Here is a 16,210-nt window from a genome sequence, read left to right as displayed (position 1 = left end):
TCCAAAGGTCAGTTGCCTGATTGGTAAATAAATGCTTCCATGTTTTCGTTTCTGCAGTACTTATATATGTATGTATGTACGTAATGTATGTATATATATGAGTGAGTGTTAAGGTATAGCGTTAATGGATAAAAAAAATGACAACCACGTTTTTTCAAAAGTAAAAACAAAATATAGGATGCGCCGTTCCATACCCACACCTCTCTCACAAGAAATGTTGACCGTTGAACTGATAAACAAAAACAAAACCGTATGCTGGACTCGACTATCCTGGGCGTTTGCTTCCTAATTGTGTTATAAAAGTGGATGTAAAACACAGCTGACGCACTTAACAATACATTTCAAAGTCTGCTCAAGGGTATACATGAAAATTCTGCCGTCTCTGTTCTTATAATTCCATTAATAATGTATTGTTTTGGATGTGAACTTAACGAGTTCGATGCTATGAAGAGATTTTGGATGGATGATGAAGAAGCTATTTCGTGTCTTCGTCGCCATGGTATTCTGCCTTCTAAAGTAACCTGTCCGCGATGTCACAGTGACTGTGAGTTTCGTGAGGAACGTAATATATGGCAGTGCACGACCAAAACTAAAGTTTCTGAGAGCAAATTTCGTGCTTGTGGTTTTACCGTTGGCGATCGAGAAGGGACAATTCTCGAAAAGATCGACATCAGCCCCTGGAAACTTCTGCTCTTCTTCAATCACTGGTTGTCAAGATGCTGGTCGTGCGACTTAATGTCGAGTAATCTTCTTCTGACCAATGACACCATCATTAACCTGAGCAGACTCTGCTTTGGGGTCAGTCAATTTTGGTTTGAGAGCCAGATCCCAGTGACGCCAATTGGAGGGCCAGGTGCAGTTGTGGAAGTTGACATTTGCCAGTTCGATGACCTGACTGAAATTGAAGGATGGCGACAGACTGTTCTAGGGGCATATGAACGTCAGACCAAGAAGCTGTTTTTTGTGGTCGTAGAAGACATAGAGAACAGGTTGATCCCTGTAATTCAAAGGTATATCCAGAAAGGCTCGGCACTATACACCACAGACGACAGTGCCTTCTTGCCTCTCTCTGAGCATGGGTATGAGCATCACGTAACCAACAGCTCTGCAGACTGTGATATTCACGTAAAAAACATTAAGAGTAAGTGGCACGGCAAGAAGTCTTGGTGGCACAGGGTCAGGAAGGCCAAAAAGGAGAAAAAATATCATCCGAAATACCTCACACGGTACCTGTTTGTTAATTATTACATGCCTTCTGAGCGCCTGCATCACTTCCTTCGATGCATTGGTGAATTCGCTCATGAATCTGTACCTGAAAGATAATAGGCTATAGCCTGTGTCTGCCTCAACGTAAACCCTTGCAAGTTGGATTAGCCAAAGGTGAGCTGGCTAATGCTTTCTTAATGTATGTAGGTTAGCTTAGATTCTTCTGGACTCTTAACTAGCTGTACGATAGATGGGTGTAGGTGGAGAGTCATTATGAGATGTTTTAATTTTGTAAATAGCCTAAGCCATTTTCTTGAATCTATGTGTCTTTGACTAGTATGATGGGCAGATGTAAGCTTGGATGCTTTGGTTAAGCAATAAATACACAATTTGGTGGGAGAAAACTAGTCTAGTCAAACCATTGTGTGGTGGCTGTCCAAGGGGGGTTTGGAGTAAAGATACTAGTTTTCCAAGACTATCTCTCTCTCTCTCTCTCTAATGTTTTCATTAGTTATGGATGATAAAATGCTGTATAAATGGTTTAATTTTCAATACGGTTTACTGTGTCATGACCATGTTTCAAATTTTGTTCTTACCTCCCATATTTAGGAAATATCCACATGGAACATTGCAGCTTTTTACCAATGAACCATCCTGGTCTGATTACCACAAATTGATTTGACAAGTGAACTACAGGGCTGTAACCTAACCTAACCGACCACTTACTTGATTTTGGAATTTGGTCTCACGGCAAGTGCTTTGTTGCTAGTCATACTAACAACCACACAGAATATTCATCCTTTTCTTGTCTTCATTTGAGGATAAACTGCAACAAGTACATTGACAATGCCGTATGCACATGGCAAAATTAATCTCTCATACTTGTCATCTTAAGCTAATTCTCAGGAAACCTGCCTTTTTTAAAGTATTTTTTATGTAAGACTGCTGCCAAGTTGATCTTTGAGCCCTTACACAGCATAGGGTCTACCCTTCCTCACCCAACCTTGTCGGTACCACATAACTTTAAACTGAATACTTATGCAAAAGGCAATTATCTACCTTTTTCTCACCATATTTCTAACAAAATGTTCTGCATAAATACACTTTGAAAATAAAAGCAACCCCTTCTTTTTCTCCTTCTCATAAATGACACAATTCAGTAGGTAGGTACCCCATCTGTTTTTACCCACAGCTTATGGTTTTATGACCATTAACACATTTTTATGCAGCAACCTTCTTATCAGTTGTTACCACATTATATTATCTTACAGAAGATACAAAATGTGTATGTGTGAACTACTGACTTAGGATACGTGTTACACTCAGTATCCATTTGCATAAGTCAAATAGGCTACTACAGTTGTATTTAAGATAAAGGTAACGTTAATGAAACTGATATTTTACTTACTGAATCGATTTATACTGTATTATTATCATGTCATCATCGTAATATGTATAAAAAAATTATTGTCTGCCATTTGCAAAGACTAATGTTTACGTTCTCAGAATCAGCTGACTTAGCCTACTAGCAAAAGAACGAGAATAATTTTTTAATTGCTAGGAGATACGAATGTATTACTGAAATTACAGTGTGTAATGGGTACACAACAGTAAACTAACATACTTCATGTTCGTTAAAGTAAAATTCCTCAAAATCTCAAAACAGCCGTTTCCTAATATGCATGGGTACATTGTACTGGATGTTGTTGTCAGTTCTTTAGTAAGTGGTTGTCAATTATAAAAGATGGTTATGAACTTTTACATAAGCCATAAGTTTGATAATCTTATTTGAAAGGTGGTAAGTGAAGACTACCATGGGAACTTTGTGTAAAACACCGTGTTTACATATTTAGTACATAAGATATTTCTCAGTGACGAATGTCCAAAGCAAATTCACTATAAGAATACTGTACTACTAAAAAGTAGTTGATCATTTTCTGTTTTATTAGAAGTAATAATGATTTTTCATTTCACCTCACAAGATCACGTTAGTTTTACGAAAGAGAGAGAGTGTGTGTGTATGGGGGGGCGGGATTTCATCAATGTTGACGTTACCGTCTCTACATATTGTGTGCATTTCTGTGTGCTTCTTAGCACAGTATCACGTTTGCCACTGTTCTGTTTTGCTTTGCTTGATTAACTGTACAGTATTTTATTACAAGTTTATGACTCTAAGAATGATTATCACACACATATCATAATAGTACATAAGAATGATTATCACACACATATCATAATAGTACACAAGAGAATGTTTTATTACTGTTATGTCATCTCAGTTCTCTCTCTCTCTCTCTCTCTCTCTCTCTCTCTCTCTCTCTCTCTCTCTCTCTCTCTCTCTCTCTCTCTCTCTCCACATACTGTTATCTCTAATTTCTTTTTTGTGTGCTTTGTTACAATACAGTACTGTACATATCCTTTAATAAAATGTAGAAAAAATCATAAACATAAAGACATGAAACAAAACAAAACAAACTTTAGCATGACAGATATCTACCTAGCCCTTTTCACCCATCCAACACTGCATCCCTACCCCCTCCCAGCCAGGGAGTCTAATCCCCAGCTCCACCCACCTTCCAAAACAACCCGTTCTCTGAGTGAGTGTCAGTGCTCTACACAGCTTTACTGCCTCTCCTCTCCCATGGTGCCCAGCCAACCTACCCACCTTGGAAACTTCTCGGGGCTCCCCCACCCCCAAAAACCCTTTCTCTCTCTGTTTATGAGTGTAAGCAGTGTTAACAACATTTTCCTGAGGCAGGACAGCATTGCCAACCATAAGAGAGCAGTTTTTTCAAGCTGTTTAAAAGTTACATGTATCAAATATCTTTGGGCCTTGGTACCTGGGTGTCAGATAATGTTGAGTTTCAGATAATGAAGATCCAGATAGTCGAGGGATTACTGTAGCTAAATACATGAACATTACAAATACTAGTACAAAATGGAATCATGAGACAAGACTAACAGTGTCTCTAATGGTCTGTCAAACTGTTTACTCTAGGAATTAAAATATTAATTTACCAAGCAACAAAATTATTAAAGATTAAATCCTCATGAAACTGAGCTTCATTGGCTACCTATTGAAGCAAGGATCAAATACAAAATATGATTCGACATAAACTGAACTAAAAAGAGCAAACCATGCAAAGGCCTCCCATAAGAATATACCACACAATTAACCAAAGATACGGGAAAAAGAACCTTTAAATATAAGGCTATTCAAAAAATAATTGTGACATGGAAGAACAAATTATTCAAGAAAGCTGCAAACACTAATGAAAAATAATGGAGACTCCTGGATGAAACAGAGGAGACCCAGAGGGCTGACCTCCAAAGATAAACAAGGATGATGATGATACAAGGAACAGATCCTTATGGTACCTTTTAGATCTCAACTAGTTACACCCAAGGCAACAATTAGTGTATGCAAGTCCATGCTTGTTCATACTGATTTCAATGATGCCTTTGACATGGTTAATCAGAAGGTTGTTATACATCCTGTTAAAGCTATATGTTGCCTTGGTTTGGCTAAGAATAAAGCTTTCATAATCTGTAAAAACTTATGTTGTCTTTGACCTGCTTAAACATAAGGCTTTTATATAGGCTACATAAACTTCACATTTTAGGCTACTGATTTTTTACCTGCGTCTCAAGCGACTGGACACTGAGTTGTTGTCGTTGGTATTTTTAGTGAGCCTAGATACTCTCATTAACATGAGATTAATTGTTTAGATGGTACAAATTTTGCTAATGTTACTCTTCTTCCTCAAATTTGAAATGAAGTTGCTGCCAACCTTAACAGAGATCTAGAAAGGTTTATACTTTGGTGTACTTGGTGGGGCATGAAATTTAATTTCTGAGGCATTAATGATTAACTGATCTCACTCTTTTACTATGTTTCCTACGTTATGGAGTTGTTTATGATTAACCAGTTCAAAGGAAATCTTATGAAGTTTATGCAGGATATATAACAGTCTTTTGATTAACCATGCAGAAGAAAATGTTACTTAGTTTATACAGGCTATACAAAAGCCTTGTGATTAACCAACTCAGAGACAACAATATGAACTTTAAATAAGCATACATAACACTGTACTTAATGATCCCAAAAATTTTACCATTCATGGTTGTGTTTTTGACACCAATCTCTCAATTTAGGGAGGAGCTAACAGCTGATGCCCATGATGCCCACATTTGCAAAGTTTAATTGAAGTACAGGAGTTTCCATGCCCAGCAAGCATATGAGCTATAAAAGAAGAGATGTAGGAGTAGGATGCTTATGTTTTGGTGAAAGGGCAGCCTTTACAGAAGATGGAACAGCTAAAGAAAACAGTAGCAACAGCCTTAACAAAGTAATAAAGAATCTTGGTCTGCTGGTACTTAATAATTCCACTTCAGTACACAGACCATCAATGTAAGACAATCACCAGTTTACGACGTGTCCGGCTTATGACGTTCCGAGGTTACGTCGCTTTTCAAATATATTCATCAGAAATTATTTCCCGGTTTAGTACGGATGTTCCGGGGTTATGACGCGTCGTACGCCGATCCGACGGAAGAAATATGGCTCCAAAACGGCAGAATAATCAAAATTTGGAGTTTTTTTCTGAAAAACTCAATAAAAATGCAGTTTACATCGTTTTCAATACACCCAAAGCATTAAAAGTAAGGTTTTCTTAGGATTTTTGACGATTTTCAACGATTTTTCAGTTTACGACGATTTTCGGTTTACGACACGGCATAAAAACGGAATCCTTGTTATAAACTGGGAACTGCCTGTACTATTCATGCACCTAGAATATGTGCTTATATAGTTAGTGAAAATATGATGGACTAACAAAAAAAAAAAAATTCTGAAAAGGTTACTACAAAATAGTATGATACATGACTGGTGGGTACTAGGAAAACTGTATCTATCACAGATGATGAAATGGCAGTGAGATGAGGTGTTCATAGGTTAGAAAACAGATTGTTTGGGTCAATGATACACAAAGGACTGGACTGCAAAATTTAGGCTTAAGCAAAGCACTGAACAGCAAGGCTCCAGGAAGCAATTAATCAGTGAAAAGACTGACATGTAAATGGCAATACAAGCAGTAAGTAAGCCCCTGGATCATGGACAGCCTGAACCACACAGAAATTCAGTCAAAGTGCACAACTGAAAAGGAGTGGTCATAGAATTAAAATCCACGGCTCGAGTACAGTAAGAAGAAGCCAGCACAAAGGCGTGTCATTTTCTAAAACTAGAGCATAGTCACTCATGTATTGCATATTAGGGATTGGTGATGTAATATCAAGAGGATTTAAAAAAAAAAAAAAAGACTGAAATCTCAATGATTAAAATGGTTTGGACATATGATAAGAAGGTATGAGGAACACTTGGTTAGGAAAGCAATATATATGGAAGTAGCAGGGTGAAGACCTGAAAGAAGGTCCACAAAATCATGAAAAAGGGGGTAGATGAAGACTTAAACCTGGTTAGACTTCAAGCAGAAAAAGCACAGGACACAGAAATGTGGAGGCAATTCATTTCATGTCTAACCTAATGAAGAGAAAACATGATAAAAAAAAAGTTACATGATTATGAAGGCAAATGCACTACTGTATATACTGTCTTTCCAGCGTACATTAGATGATGCTCATTACTTTTTGTAATTGGTGTTTGGTTGGGTCGCATGCTTTTTTAAGTCAAAGATGGTACTGATGTGAGTAATGAATATCCTTCACAACCATCATGTACCAGCTTACATTGATTTTCCTTCTGTAAGGCTTTCCACACCACATGCTATTTAAGTACAGTCACTTAGGTCTTTCACCACCTTGCAAGACCTGTCTTTCATACAATGATGATTTGTTTTCAATGGACTGCACTGTTACTCTTGACAGACTGCAGACTTTTGTAGTATGTCTTAATTAAGAAGGTTGAACAAAACAAAATGCTTATCGCATATCATTATTAATTTTAAATCAGGTTTTTTCCTATATGGGATTTAACATTTAGTAAGTTATTTCCAACCTTCTCTGTTTTGCTTTTTCTGCTCTAATTCCCATTTGGTTCATGTTGCCATCTGTATCCTTTCTCTGTGATTTACTTTTAAAGAAGGGAAAAAAAGCAAGAGAACTTATGATGTATGGATGGAAGATAAGCCTCATTCCTGTTAAAGATGCTTATGCTGTTGTTTTTTTTTTTTTACTAAACTGAAGCTTCAGTAGGAAGTATATATCATCCAAAGGCATTTCAAACTGATTAAATGTATACATACAGTAGTTTTCATTCACTGTTTAATTTTATGTAGAATGCAGAGGGCAAATGTAGTCTTTTTCTTTAACAATTTTTCTCTCTTTCTAGGATAATGGAAGAGCATCATTTGTGAAAGGTGTGTACAGTAAATCGTCAATCCAGTTGAGCAAGTCGATGCATTTAAGATTTACCAGTTGAAGTTTGCTGATACAAACAAATCTTACCAAATGGACTCAAGGTTTTAAGTTATGTTGTACTTTATGATGACCAATGTCATTAGTTAGTTTTGTTTTACCATTTTTGAGGGGAAAGTTTTGCCATGTTTTTACAGTACAGTACAGTAGTCTGATTTTTGAGTGGGCATGTAACCTAAAGGCAATTGAGGCACACTCCTTTCAAGTGCTTTAATGAAAATGGGGTCCCCTAGGTTAGTGCTCCAGTGTAAGAGAGGTACTCAAGGAAAGGACAGAAGTGAAAATGGGGTTCTCTATGTAAGTAACTCAGTGGAAGCAAGATCCTATGGGATACAGTAAATGCTATTTCTGTTTGTAATTTAATCAGATCAAAGAGACATGCTTTTTGACTCCCAGTCCTGGCTTGAATCATTTTTTTTTTTTAACATGGGGTGAAATTTAAAGCAGACATAAGTTTAGAAAATTGTACACACAAGCAGTTAACATTCTACTGGGACTGAGAACGTGTCTGTGCTCTAGTCACTTTACTTTCACATGTTAGCTAAAACACAGTTGCTGTTGGTACAGGTGAAGCTGATACTATCAAAGAATTTAAACTGAGAATTTAAAATGTGGTCAATTACCATATTTTCAGTCAACAAAAATGTTCTCTTTAAAAGACCTTCCAAATTGTAGATAGCTTACTGCATATGGTTTTTCTGGTACAGCACAAGTAATTTTTTTTTTTCATAGGACAATTTCTTTTTGTTTACTAAATATATATGCTGCTGAGAGTCCTTGTAAAGTCCTAAATTCACTTTTCCATTTGGTGTTCCATGGTCATTGAATTCCGTGCTCGTGTGAAAATAGCTAATGTAAATTACCTGATATTTACTCTTTGTTTTAGTTATTCAATGTCAACTTTTTTACTGCATGCTTATCTGTCCATATGTATATGATAAGCTGGAATACTTTGGTAGATTGTTTTACATATTTCTGGAAGTCCCTTTTTTTCATAGAAAAAAAAAAAAATTTATTTTCTTATGTTACTTTTTATCTGATGACCTGCTCACAACTTGCGCAGGATGTGGCAGCTAATTTGTTCAAGCCCTTTGGCCCATCATGCTTTTGTGAACGGTTGTAACTCCCAGAATGTTATTGTCAGCTTGTGTAGAATCACATAGGGATGCTGAATAATTGGACAGACTTCTCAGAGAAAGTAAATGGTTAGTGAAGGTGATATAGAAAGCTTCAGAAAAGGAAAGATATTGCAAGAAGTGTTTGTAAGCCACGAATTTGGACATGATGGGTCCACGTTAGTCATTTTAATATTGCAGATATGCACTGGTTGAAGTCTGAGATTGCACAAGAAAACCATAATTTTATAGTTTGTTAAAGCCCTAATATGTACTATTTGAATAATGGGGAGTCAGTTTGTTAGTCTTAATATTGTACTTTACTTACATCTTATACCACGAGTACCTCTGTGATAAGTACACTTTATCAATGCTTTTTCAATAGTTTTTCTTTAAAAAACTGATTTTTTGTGCACTTATCCTTCTGACTTTTGTTACTGTTTACTTTCACAGTGAAAGCATTCCTTGCCATCTAAGCAATTCTTCAATTTTTGTTTAGGACTTAAAGTATGGGAATATTTGTAACCTAATCCATTTGCCTCCATAATAAAAACTTTACTATAAAAATCATATATAGCCCATAATTTCAGTACCTCTCAAGAAAGTGCACTAATTCTGTTGTTTTTATCTTCTATATTACTGTAATATTGAAAAAAAAAAAAAAAAAAAACTTGTACAGTCATGCTTAGATGTGACATGCCAGCATAAGGTTTCATTCAAAATTCACTAACTGGTAACTCACATACTACATATTCATCTCTTATTTCAATGCGAAAACATGATTATTTCTTAAACCGCAATATTTTTCATATGAGTGAAATCTGTCATATATATCAAAACTGTAAGAAAATATTGTGCAGCTAAATTTCAGAAAAACAGTGACGAAACATTTCCAAAACTTTCGTTCACCCCGCGCCGATGCGTTCAACAAATAAGCCCTAATCAAAACCTAGGTTCAAATGTTAACATGTTAAAAAAAAAATAAAATTTTTCATAACATTTTCATATTACTTGCACTGCAACCATAAAATTCTAAATAGTCCTATTTGATTATTTTCACCCCTTGACACTGAAAAATGATTAAAGTAATGAATACGTAAATGTTACTGTAGCTAAAAGGCATCCACCCTGGAACATAGGTCTACATTGTTCAAAGACAATGAAATGAGCATGAAAATATTTTATTTTATTTTTTTACATGAATATTTGTATTGTCAGAAAAGATAAAATTATTTGTGTTATATTTCTTAACTACTTCAAAAATAATGATTTACTAGCAAACATTCACCTTTGCAGTTACACTTTGGTTAATGCCAAGGTTTTGTTCCCAGGCCTAGGTGTGTTCAGATTACTCTTAACATTCACATCTCTACGCTAACAATTTGTGACAGGAAAGCACATTAAGTTATCTTCATACTCTCGCACTTCAGGTTTCCTCATGAATTAATTATATTCCAAAATCCAGCAGAAAGACTTTTATCAAAATTAAAATTCTTTGTTACTTAAAAAAAAAAAACTGTTGCACGGGCCTTGATGTTATTAATATCATTAATACTAATAACCTTAAATCAATATCAATCTTTTGGATATAATTTCAAGAATCATCTTTTATTATTCAAAGAACAGGTAGTCTCCCAAAGTAAATCCTTTAGTAAACTAGATTGCATCTCATAAGCCTTAGGTTTTTTTTTATTAGGCCTACACATTATTAGTGCAACATATGGGCAGTTTAAACATAGCCTAAGACTCCAAATTTCTAAAGTTATCTGTAATTTATATTTCCATTTTGAAAATTTTGTCATGCCTATTAGGTCTACTGTCATATGCTTTACAGGTATAGTTACGATGAGTGCGAGTTGGCTTTGGCAGCACTGCCAACCTTGTCACACTGTGCTTTGAGCTTAGTAGTGCAAAAAATATTACAGGTGTACTGTATATTCAATTCTTTTCATGTAAATTATGAATGATATCCAGGAATAAAAGATATCTATTAATCCATTGAGAAAATAATTTTAGCTGTGAATTCACATACTTATCAACACGTATGACATTGGAATAAAAAAAATAAAGGTTTAACACTACTTGGCAACTGCACAACTTTTCCGTTGGATCTGAGATTTTGGACGATACAAAAAGAATCATGTTGCACGATATTTGAGCATGGCTGTACAAGTCTACAGAGGTATGGGCTGTATATTAATAATAAAAAGGTATATATAACCATCAGGTAGAGGGAAAATATGCCCTAGAGTACACCTGTTGGAAAGGTGGACTTGTAAAATAATATGACTGAGTGTAAACATGTTTCAGCAGGTGGAGTTTGCATAAGTAATAAGGCAAACACAAAAGTGATAGAAAAACTACTTAATGATTGTGGAATTAGATCCAATATCTTATTTTATGTAGTACAAATCCAAACACTGTAACAAACCTTGTCAGTACAAATTCAGCGTTAAAATGTCTTTCCAGCCCAGATAAGGATTTGAGCCTTCAGTGTACAGTACTACCTATGGTAATACTGTGTATGTTCTGAATACATTTTCACGTGTATGTATCATTGTATACACACTTTCACATGTGATGCTTTTGTGCCCATTGATTTTCTCCTTTCTAGCCAAATTTTGCTCAATGGTTTAAGGCAGTGTGGAATTTTTGTATGTGGATTTTGCTCACTTTTGTTGGCTTTGGCTGTTATTATCAAGTTTGAACAGTTTTAAGTAACCATAAGTACTATACTCAAATAAGTTTTCCTTGTCTTCAAGTTACCGTAATGATAGATTAGTATGTACGACACCTCCATATTTGTTTTTAAAGGGTAATGTTGTAGCAGGGAAAAAAGAATGTGAGCTGTTGGTCACATAATTTAATGACAATGAGCAGTTTAGTAGTGCCAAAAGTCAACAATGATTTTTTTTATGGAAGCTTTGATATGCTGTGTACATTTATATTAAAAAAAGAATGAAAGTGTTTAGTCTGATTTACCTTTCTTCCTTATTTACCATTTTGACATAAATGCCTATCAATTTCTTTTTCAAACTGTTTCAAACAGATAAATAGTACGTACACAATATCTAAAAATATTTGTATTTATGTACATAAACAGTTTCAAACAGATAAACAGTACGTACTTAAGATCTAAAAATATTTGTATTTATGTACAATCATTTTCCTTAGCTTTACATATCTTTATAACAGTACATTATAATTTCTGTAAAATAATTTACAAAGGTGTGCATTCTCATTTGTACAATTGTAATTTACATATCTAAACATTATCACCTTTGTACAGCAATTTCAGTAACTGTTTATCAACATCTTGTACAGTAATTCACATAGAAGTATTTAACATAGCTAAACATCATCATCTTTGTACAGCAATTTATAAAGACTGAGAAGTCACAGACGTCACTTCTAGATTTTCAGGGCTGACATGGAGAACTAATTCTCCAAGAAGATAACTGGAGTCTGACAAATGTAAATAAAAGGATGCCAGTGAACAAGCTGGGGGAATAAACAGAAAGCAACCTCCGAGGACTGAAGAACTTTTAAAATATGTGGGCAGACAACTACACTTTTTTTCAAAATTACAGGAGTGTAATTATATACTATATTTTCAGATTTCATGTTTCAAAAGGAATTTATAGTAAGTACCTGCACTAATTCCTTTGTTATGGTTCAGTGCATGCTCATATACAGTTTTAATTCAGCCATGGACTCAAAATGTTGTTTCTAAGAACACATCTAGCCATTTTTGCCCAAAATTCACTCATTCACGGTATTTTTATGAGAAATATTCACTAATTACTGTATTTTCATATAATTTTCATGAATAAATGCACTTTTTGTGATAAAACTATTAAAATACTTCAGGTATATGAAATTTTCAGGGTTACCTGGTTTGGAGCTAGGTCAAAATGGGCAGTTCTAAAAGTGTTTTTAGAGGGGTTTTATTATGATTTTATATTAAACAGCATTTAGCGAAGACTATTCTGTACAATGTTATTGTACTTTAATTTAATGTCATTCACTGTAGGTCTGGCCCAACAAAAACCATGTGAAATTCTCAGCTCTTGAAGATATTGCTTTTACAATGCCTGATTTAATTTACACCAAAACCTGTATTTTTATAGGATCTTTAATAATACGGTATGTCAGTTAATGTGAGAAATTTCAAGACTTAAATTGTTTAGTCTTTTCTGTTGATCCATATACAGTAGTCATGCAATCAAATATGTAACATCTGATCATGGTTGAAAATCACAATCACTACCAGTCATGTTTGCCTTTGTCTAATAAAGAACTGAAGCTTAAGTACATCTATTTTATTTCAACATAGGGCCATGTTTACCAAAAAAAAAAAAAGAGTATCATAACTGTCTGCCTATTTACAACAAAAGCATATCATAATACAGTACTGTCAAGTACTGTAGTTTTTAAGGAGATTCCAATACCACACCCTTTCAGTTCAACAGTTGGTTTAATGTTTTGATAACATAAGTTTGAGGATACTAAGTTTGCATTTACTTCCTCTAAGAACTAAAGATATTGTTCAGATGCAATATACACAAAACACCAAACTTTCCACAGTTTCAGATGGTCCACAACACATACTACTGCACTGATAGGACACATACTTATCAACATTTTGTATGGTAAAGGAAAATCACTTTACTCTGCTCAGGATCTCCAATGTTAATTTAGACTGCGTTACAGAGAGTATCAAAGATACATCATTGTTTTTTAGTATGGTCACTTAGTATTATGCATAAAGATGCTGAGTAAACATTTGGCCTAAAATACTAATGAGTTCATCATGAAATTTGGGGTTTTGAACACTGGGACACTCTCAAGATAGAGAAACAAGGGAGTTGAGGGTTGGATGGCAGTATAAAAGATTAAGAAAACAGGTGAGATGAAGTACAAAGGATCTAAGGATGATATTTATAGAAAACCCTAGAGTTGCACTAAGACATAATAGTGAGAGGTTGGACAGCAAGATGGAAGAAAGGTGCTAGGAATGGATGTAACATAAAAGACAAAGTGGATGCCTACACTGCACTGATAACTACCCCAGCACAATCTCTTCCACTGCTGTGTTAAGGGATGCTGATTATGTGTAGTTCTAAAGGTATCCACTGTGCTGGCAACCATAGGCAGTTGTTGCTGGAGGTTAAAGAATTTTTTCACTCTTTTTTTACAGCCACTGCTTTAAGCCCTTTCCTTAATATGATGATGAATCTGTAGTGTGTCAGTTACCAGCCACACTAATCCTCTCATACTTTGTTCAATCTGCTCTAAAGGATGATGAAAAAAGGCAAATATGATTTCTGCATTCTATTATTCAAATCTCAGTTCATGAAAAATGTGAAACATTTCTCTTTCCTTAGGTAAACACGAAAAAAGGGCAGACATTTAATCCTTGTACATAGAAATAAAGGCACAGCTGCAAACAAAAGACCTCCACTGACTACAAAATAGAAAGTAAGTCAGTCTTATTTTTCTTCCAATATAATTATATTTTCCTTCTTTTCCTCCCACCCTGCTAACTTTGCAGGGTAGCTGGCTCTATTTTAATTCAGCCACAAAATGTTGTTTCCCAAGTACAAGCTGTGACTCTGCCCACCTATGCTCACTGTTACGGATTTATAGATATGACTAACTCACAACCTAGAAATCAAAGTATGCAAAATAAAGACTTCATTATGAAAATTTCAAAATTACCTAAATGTGGAGATAGGTAGGATGATGGCATGCAGTAAATCAAACTTAAAAGACCAAGGGCCTTAGACCAAACATTGTTAATAAAAAAGACCACTGAATTAATATTCTAATATTAACCAGCCTGGTATTCGAGGGGGCTACTAAACTTTTAGTTTCTGACTTTAAAACCAAAAACACTGAGAACTGCCCATTTTGATAGTTTAAACACAAGAAAAACCCTGTAAAAATCCTTATACCTGAGTACTTTAATAGTTTTATCACAAAAAGTGCATTTGTTCCTGAAAAGCCAGAAATACAGTAATTAAAATAATTCTCAGTAAAATAAGAATTTTCAATTTCCAAAATAATGGTTAGATATGTTGATCAGAGAAACCTACGGGAGTCGTTTTTCTCAGTTTTTACTTTTGGCGAAGGATATGTTCTCACTGAAATATATTATTTATTTTTAGGCACAATTTTAAAATTTTAATAATTAGGTAAACTAAAAATGTTGAAGTCTGACAAAAATCCAAAGGTCTGTTTCATATACAGTACTTGATATGCATTGCTGGTTGAAAGCTGGACAATCTCTAAAGACGTTTGTTTGTAACCGTTGACCCGGGATTGGATCATGGGTTTTTCATCAAATAACCAGGGGTTAAATGAGCAACTGATTTAAAAGCAGAATAATCTCACTTCAATTATTTTTTGGAATACTAAGATATACATCAATCCAACAGTTGGTTTAATGTTAAAAATACTCTGTTCAATCATTTATTTTTTTTTTTAAATAAAACTGAAGATGATGGGATTATGAGATAATGACAAATCCCAACAGGACCAGGTATATTTGATCTACAGGCAGTTCCTGAGTTACGACAGTCTCAGCTTAAGTCGATCCAATCTTATGACGCTTTTCAAAAATATTCATAAAAAACTCATCTCGGACTTAAGGCAAAAATCCAAAGTTAAGGCAACGTTAGGCTAGATACTAGTTTCTGAGCTCCCTCATGTAAATAAATAAATGTCACCATCCTTCCAGTGTGGTAGCCTACCACAGGATTAAAGGTAAGGCTTTCACAACTTTTTTTTAAAATTTTTATAAATTTTTAAAAGTTAAGATCCGTCTCAAGTCGCTGCCTCAGGAACGGATCTCTGTCGTAACTCGGGGACTGCCTGTATTTGGCTGCCCGAACAGCATCCTCATTCCCTTGAATGCCTAACTAAACTGGGGCCCAACATACTTCAACATTCACACTGGCTTCATATAATTTGTGGAATGAAAATGGTGATTTGTCAGGTGCAAGTATTCATCAAGATTTTGTTCACTGTTAATATAATCTACATGTTTTCCAAGCATACTAGATTTGATGCTGCATATGAATCATAAACTCTCTGCCCACTATATATTAAGGTACATCTCAGTGGTCTTGTGCTTGAATCACTAATTTATCTAAATTTGTGCCAGATTTCTTTCAATGCAGTAGTGCTGAGAAACATTGTTTCCATGATATTATTTTCCCTTTAATAACTTCATTCTTGGTTTTCTTAATATCAATTGTATTTTTGTTTCACTGTTTTGAAAGAGATAGTTAAATTTATTTTTATAATTTTGTCACCTATGAGAGGCTAAGATTTTCAATGGTAACTGTAATTTTATAAATGATGCAATTTATAGCTCTAATTCTGTGTTTGTGATAAATTAATTCTGATAATTTTTAGACCACCAAGGGACTTTCTTTTTGCTGTTACTGGCT

General features: G+C 34.8%; 1 protein-coding gene and 1 long non-coding RNA gene across 2 annotated transcripts in view; one reads left to right on the top strand and one right to left on the bottom strand.

The window, feature by feature from the left end:
- LOC136830214 (SET domain-containing protein SmydA-8-like) overlaps positions 1–16,210 on the bottom strand; it is a 98,994-nt gene that overhangs the window by 70,414 nt on the left and 12,370 nt on the right. The gene's annotated exons all lie outside the window — the stretch shown is intronic.
- On the top strand, positions 220–11,717 carry LOC136830218 (uncharacterized). The gene is made up of 2 exons (XR_010850599.1): positions 220–1,380; positions 7,553–11,717. It is a non-coding gene; the product is annotated as an uncharacterized lncRNA (long non-coding RNA).

The sequence above is a fragment of the Macrobrachium rosenbergii genome, chromosome 46 (assembly GCF_040412425.1).
Source record: "Macrobrachium rosenbergii isolate ZJJX-2024 chromosome 46, ASM4041242v1, whole genome shotgun sequence".
Taxonomy (NCBI): domain Eukaryota; kingdom Metazoa; phylum Arthropoda; class Malacostraca; order Decapoda; family Palaemonidae; genus Macrobrachium; species Macrobrachium rosenbergii.
This window is presented reverse-complemented; position numbering and strand designations above follow the sequence as displayed.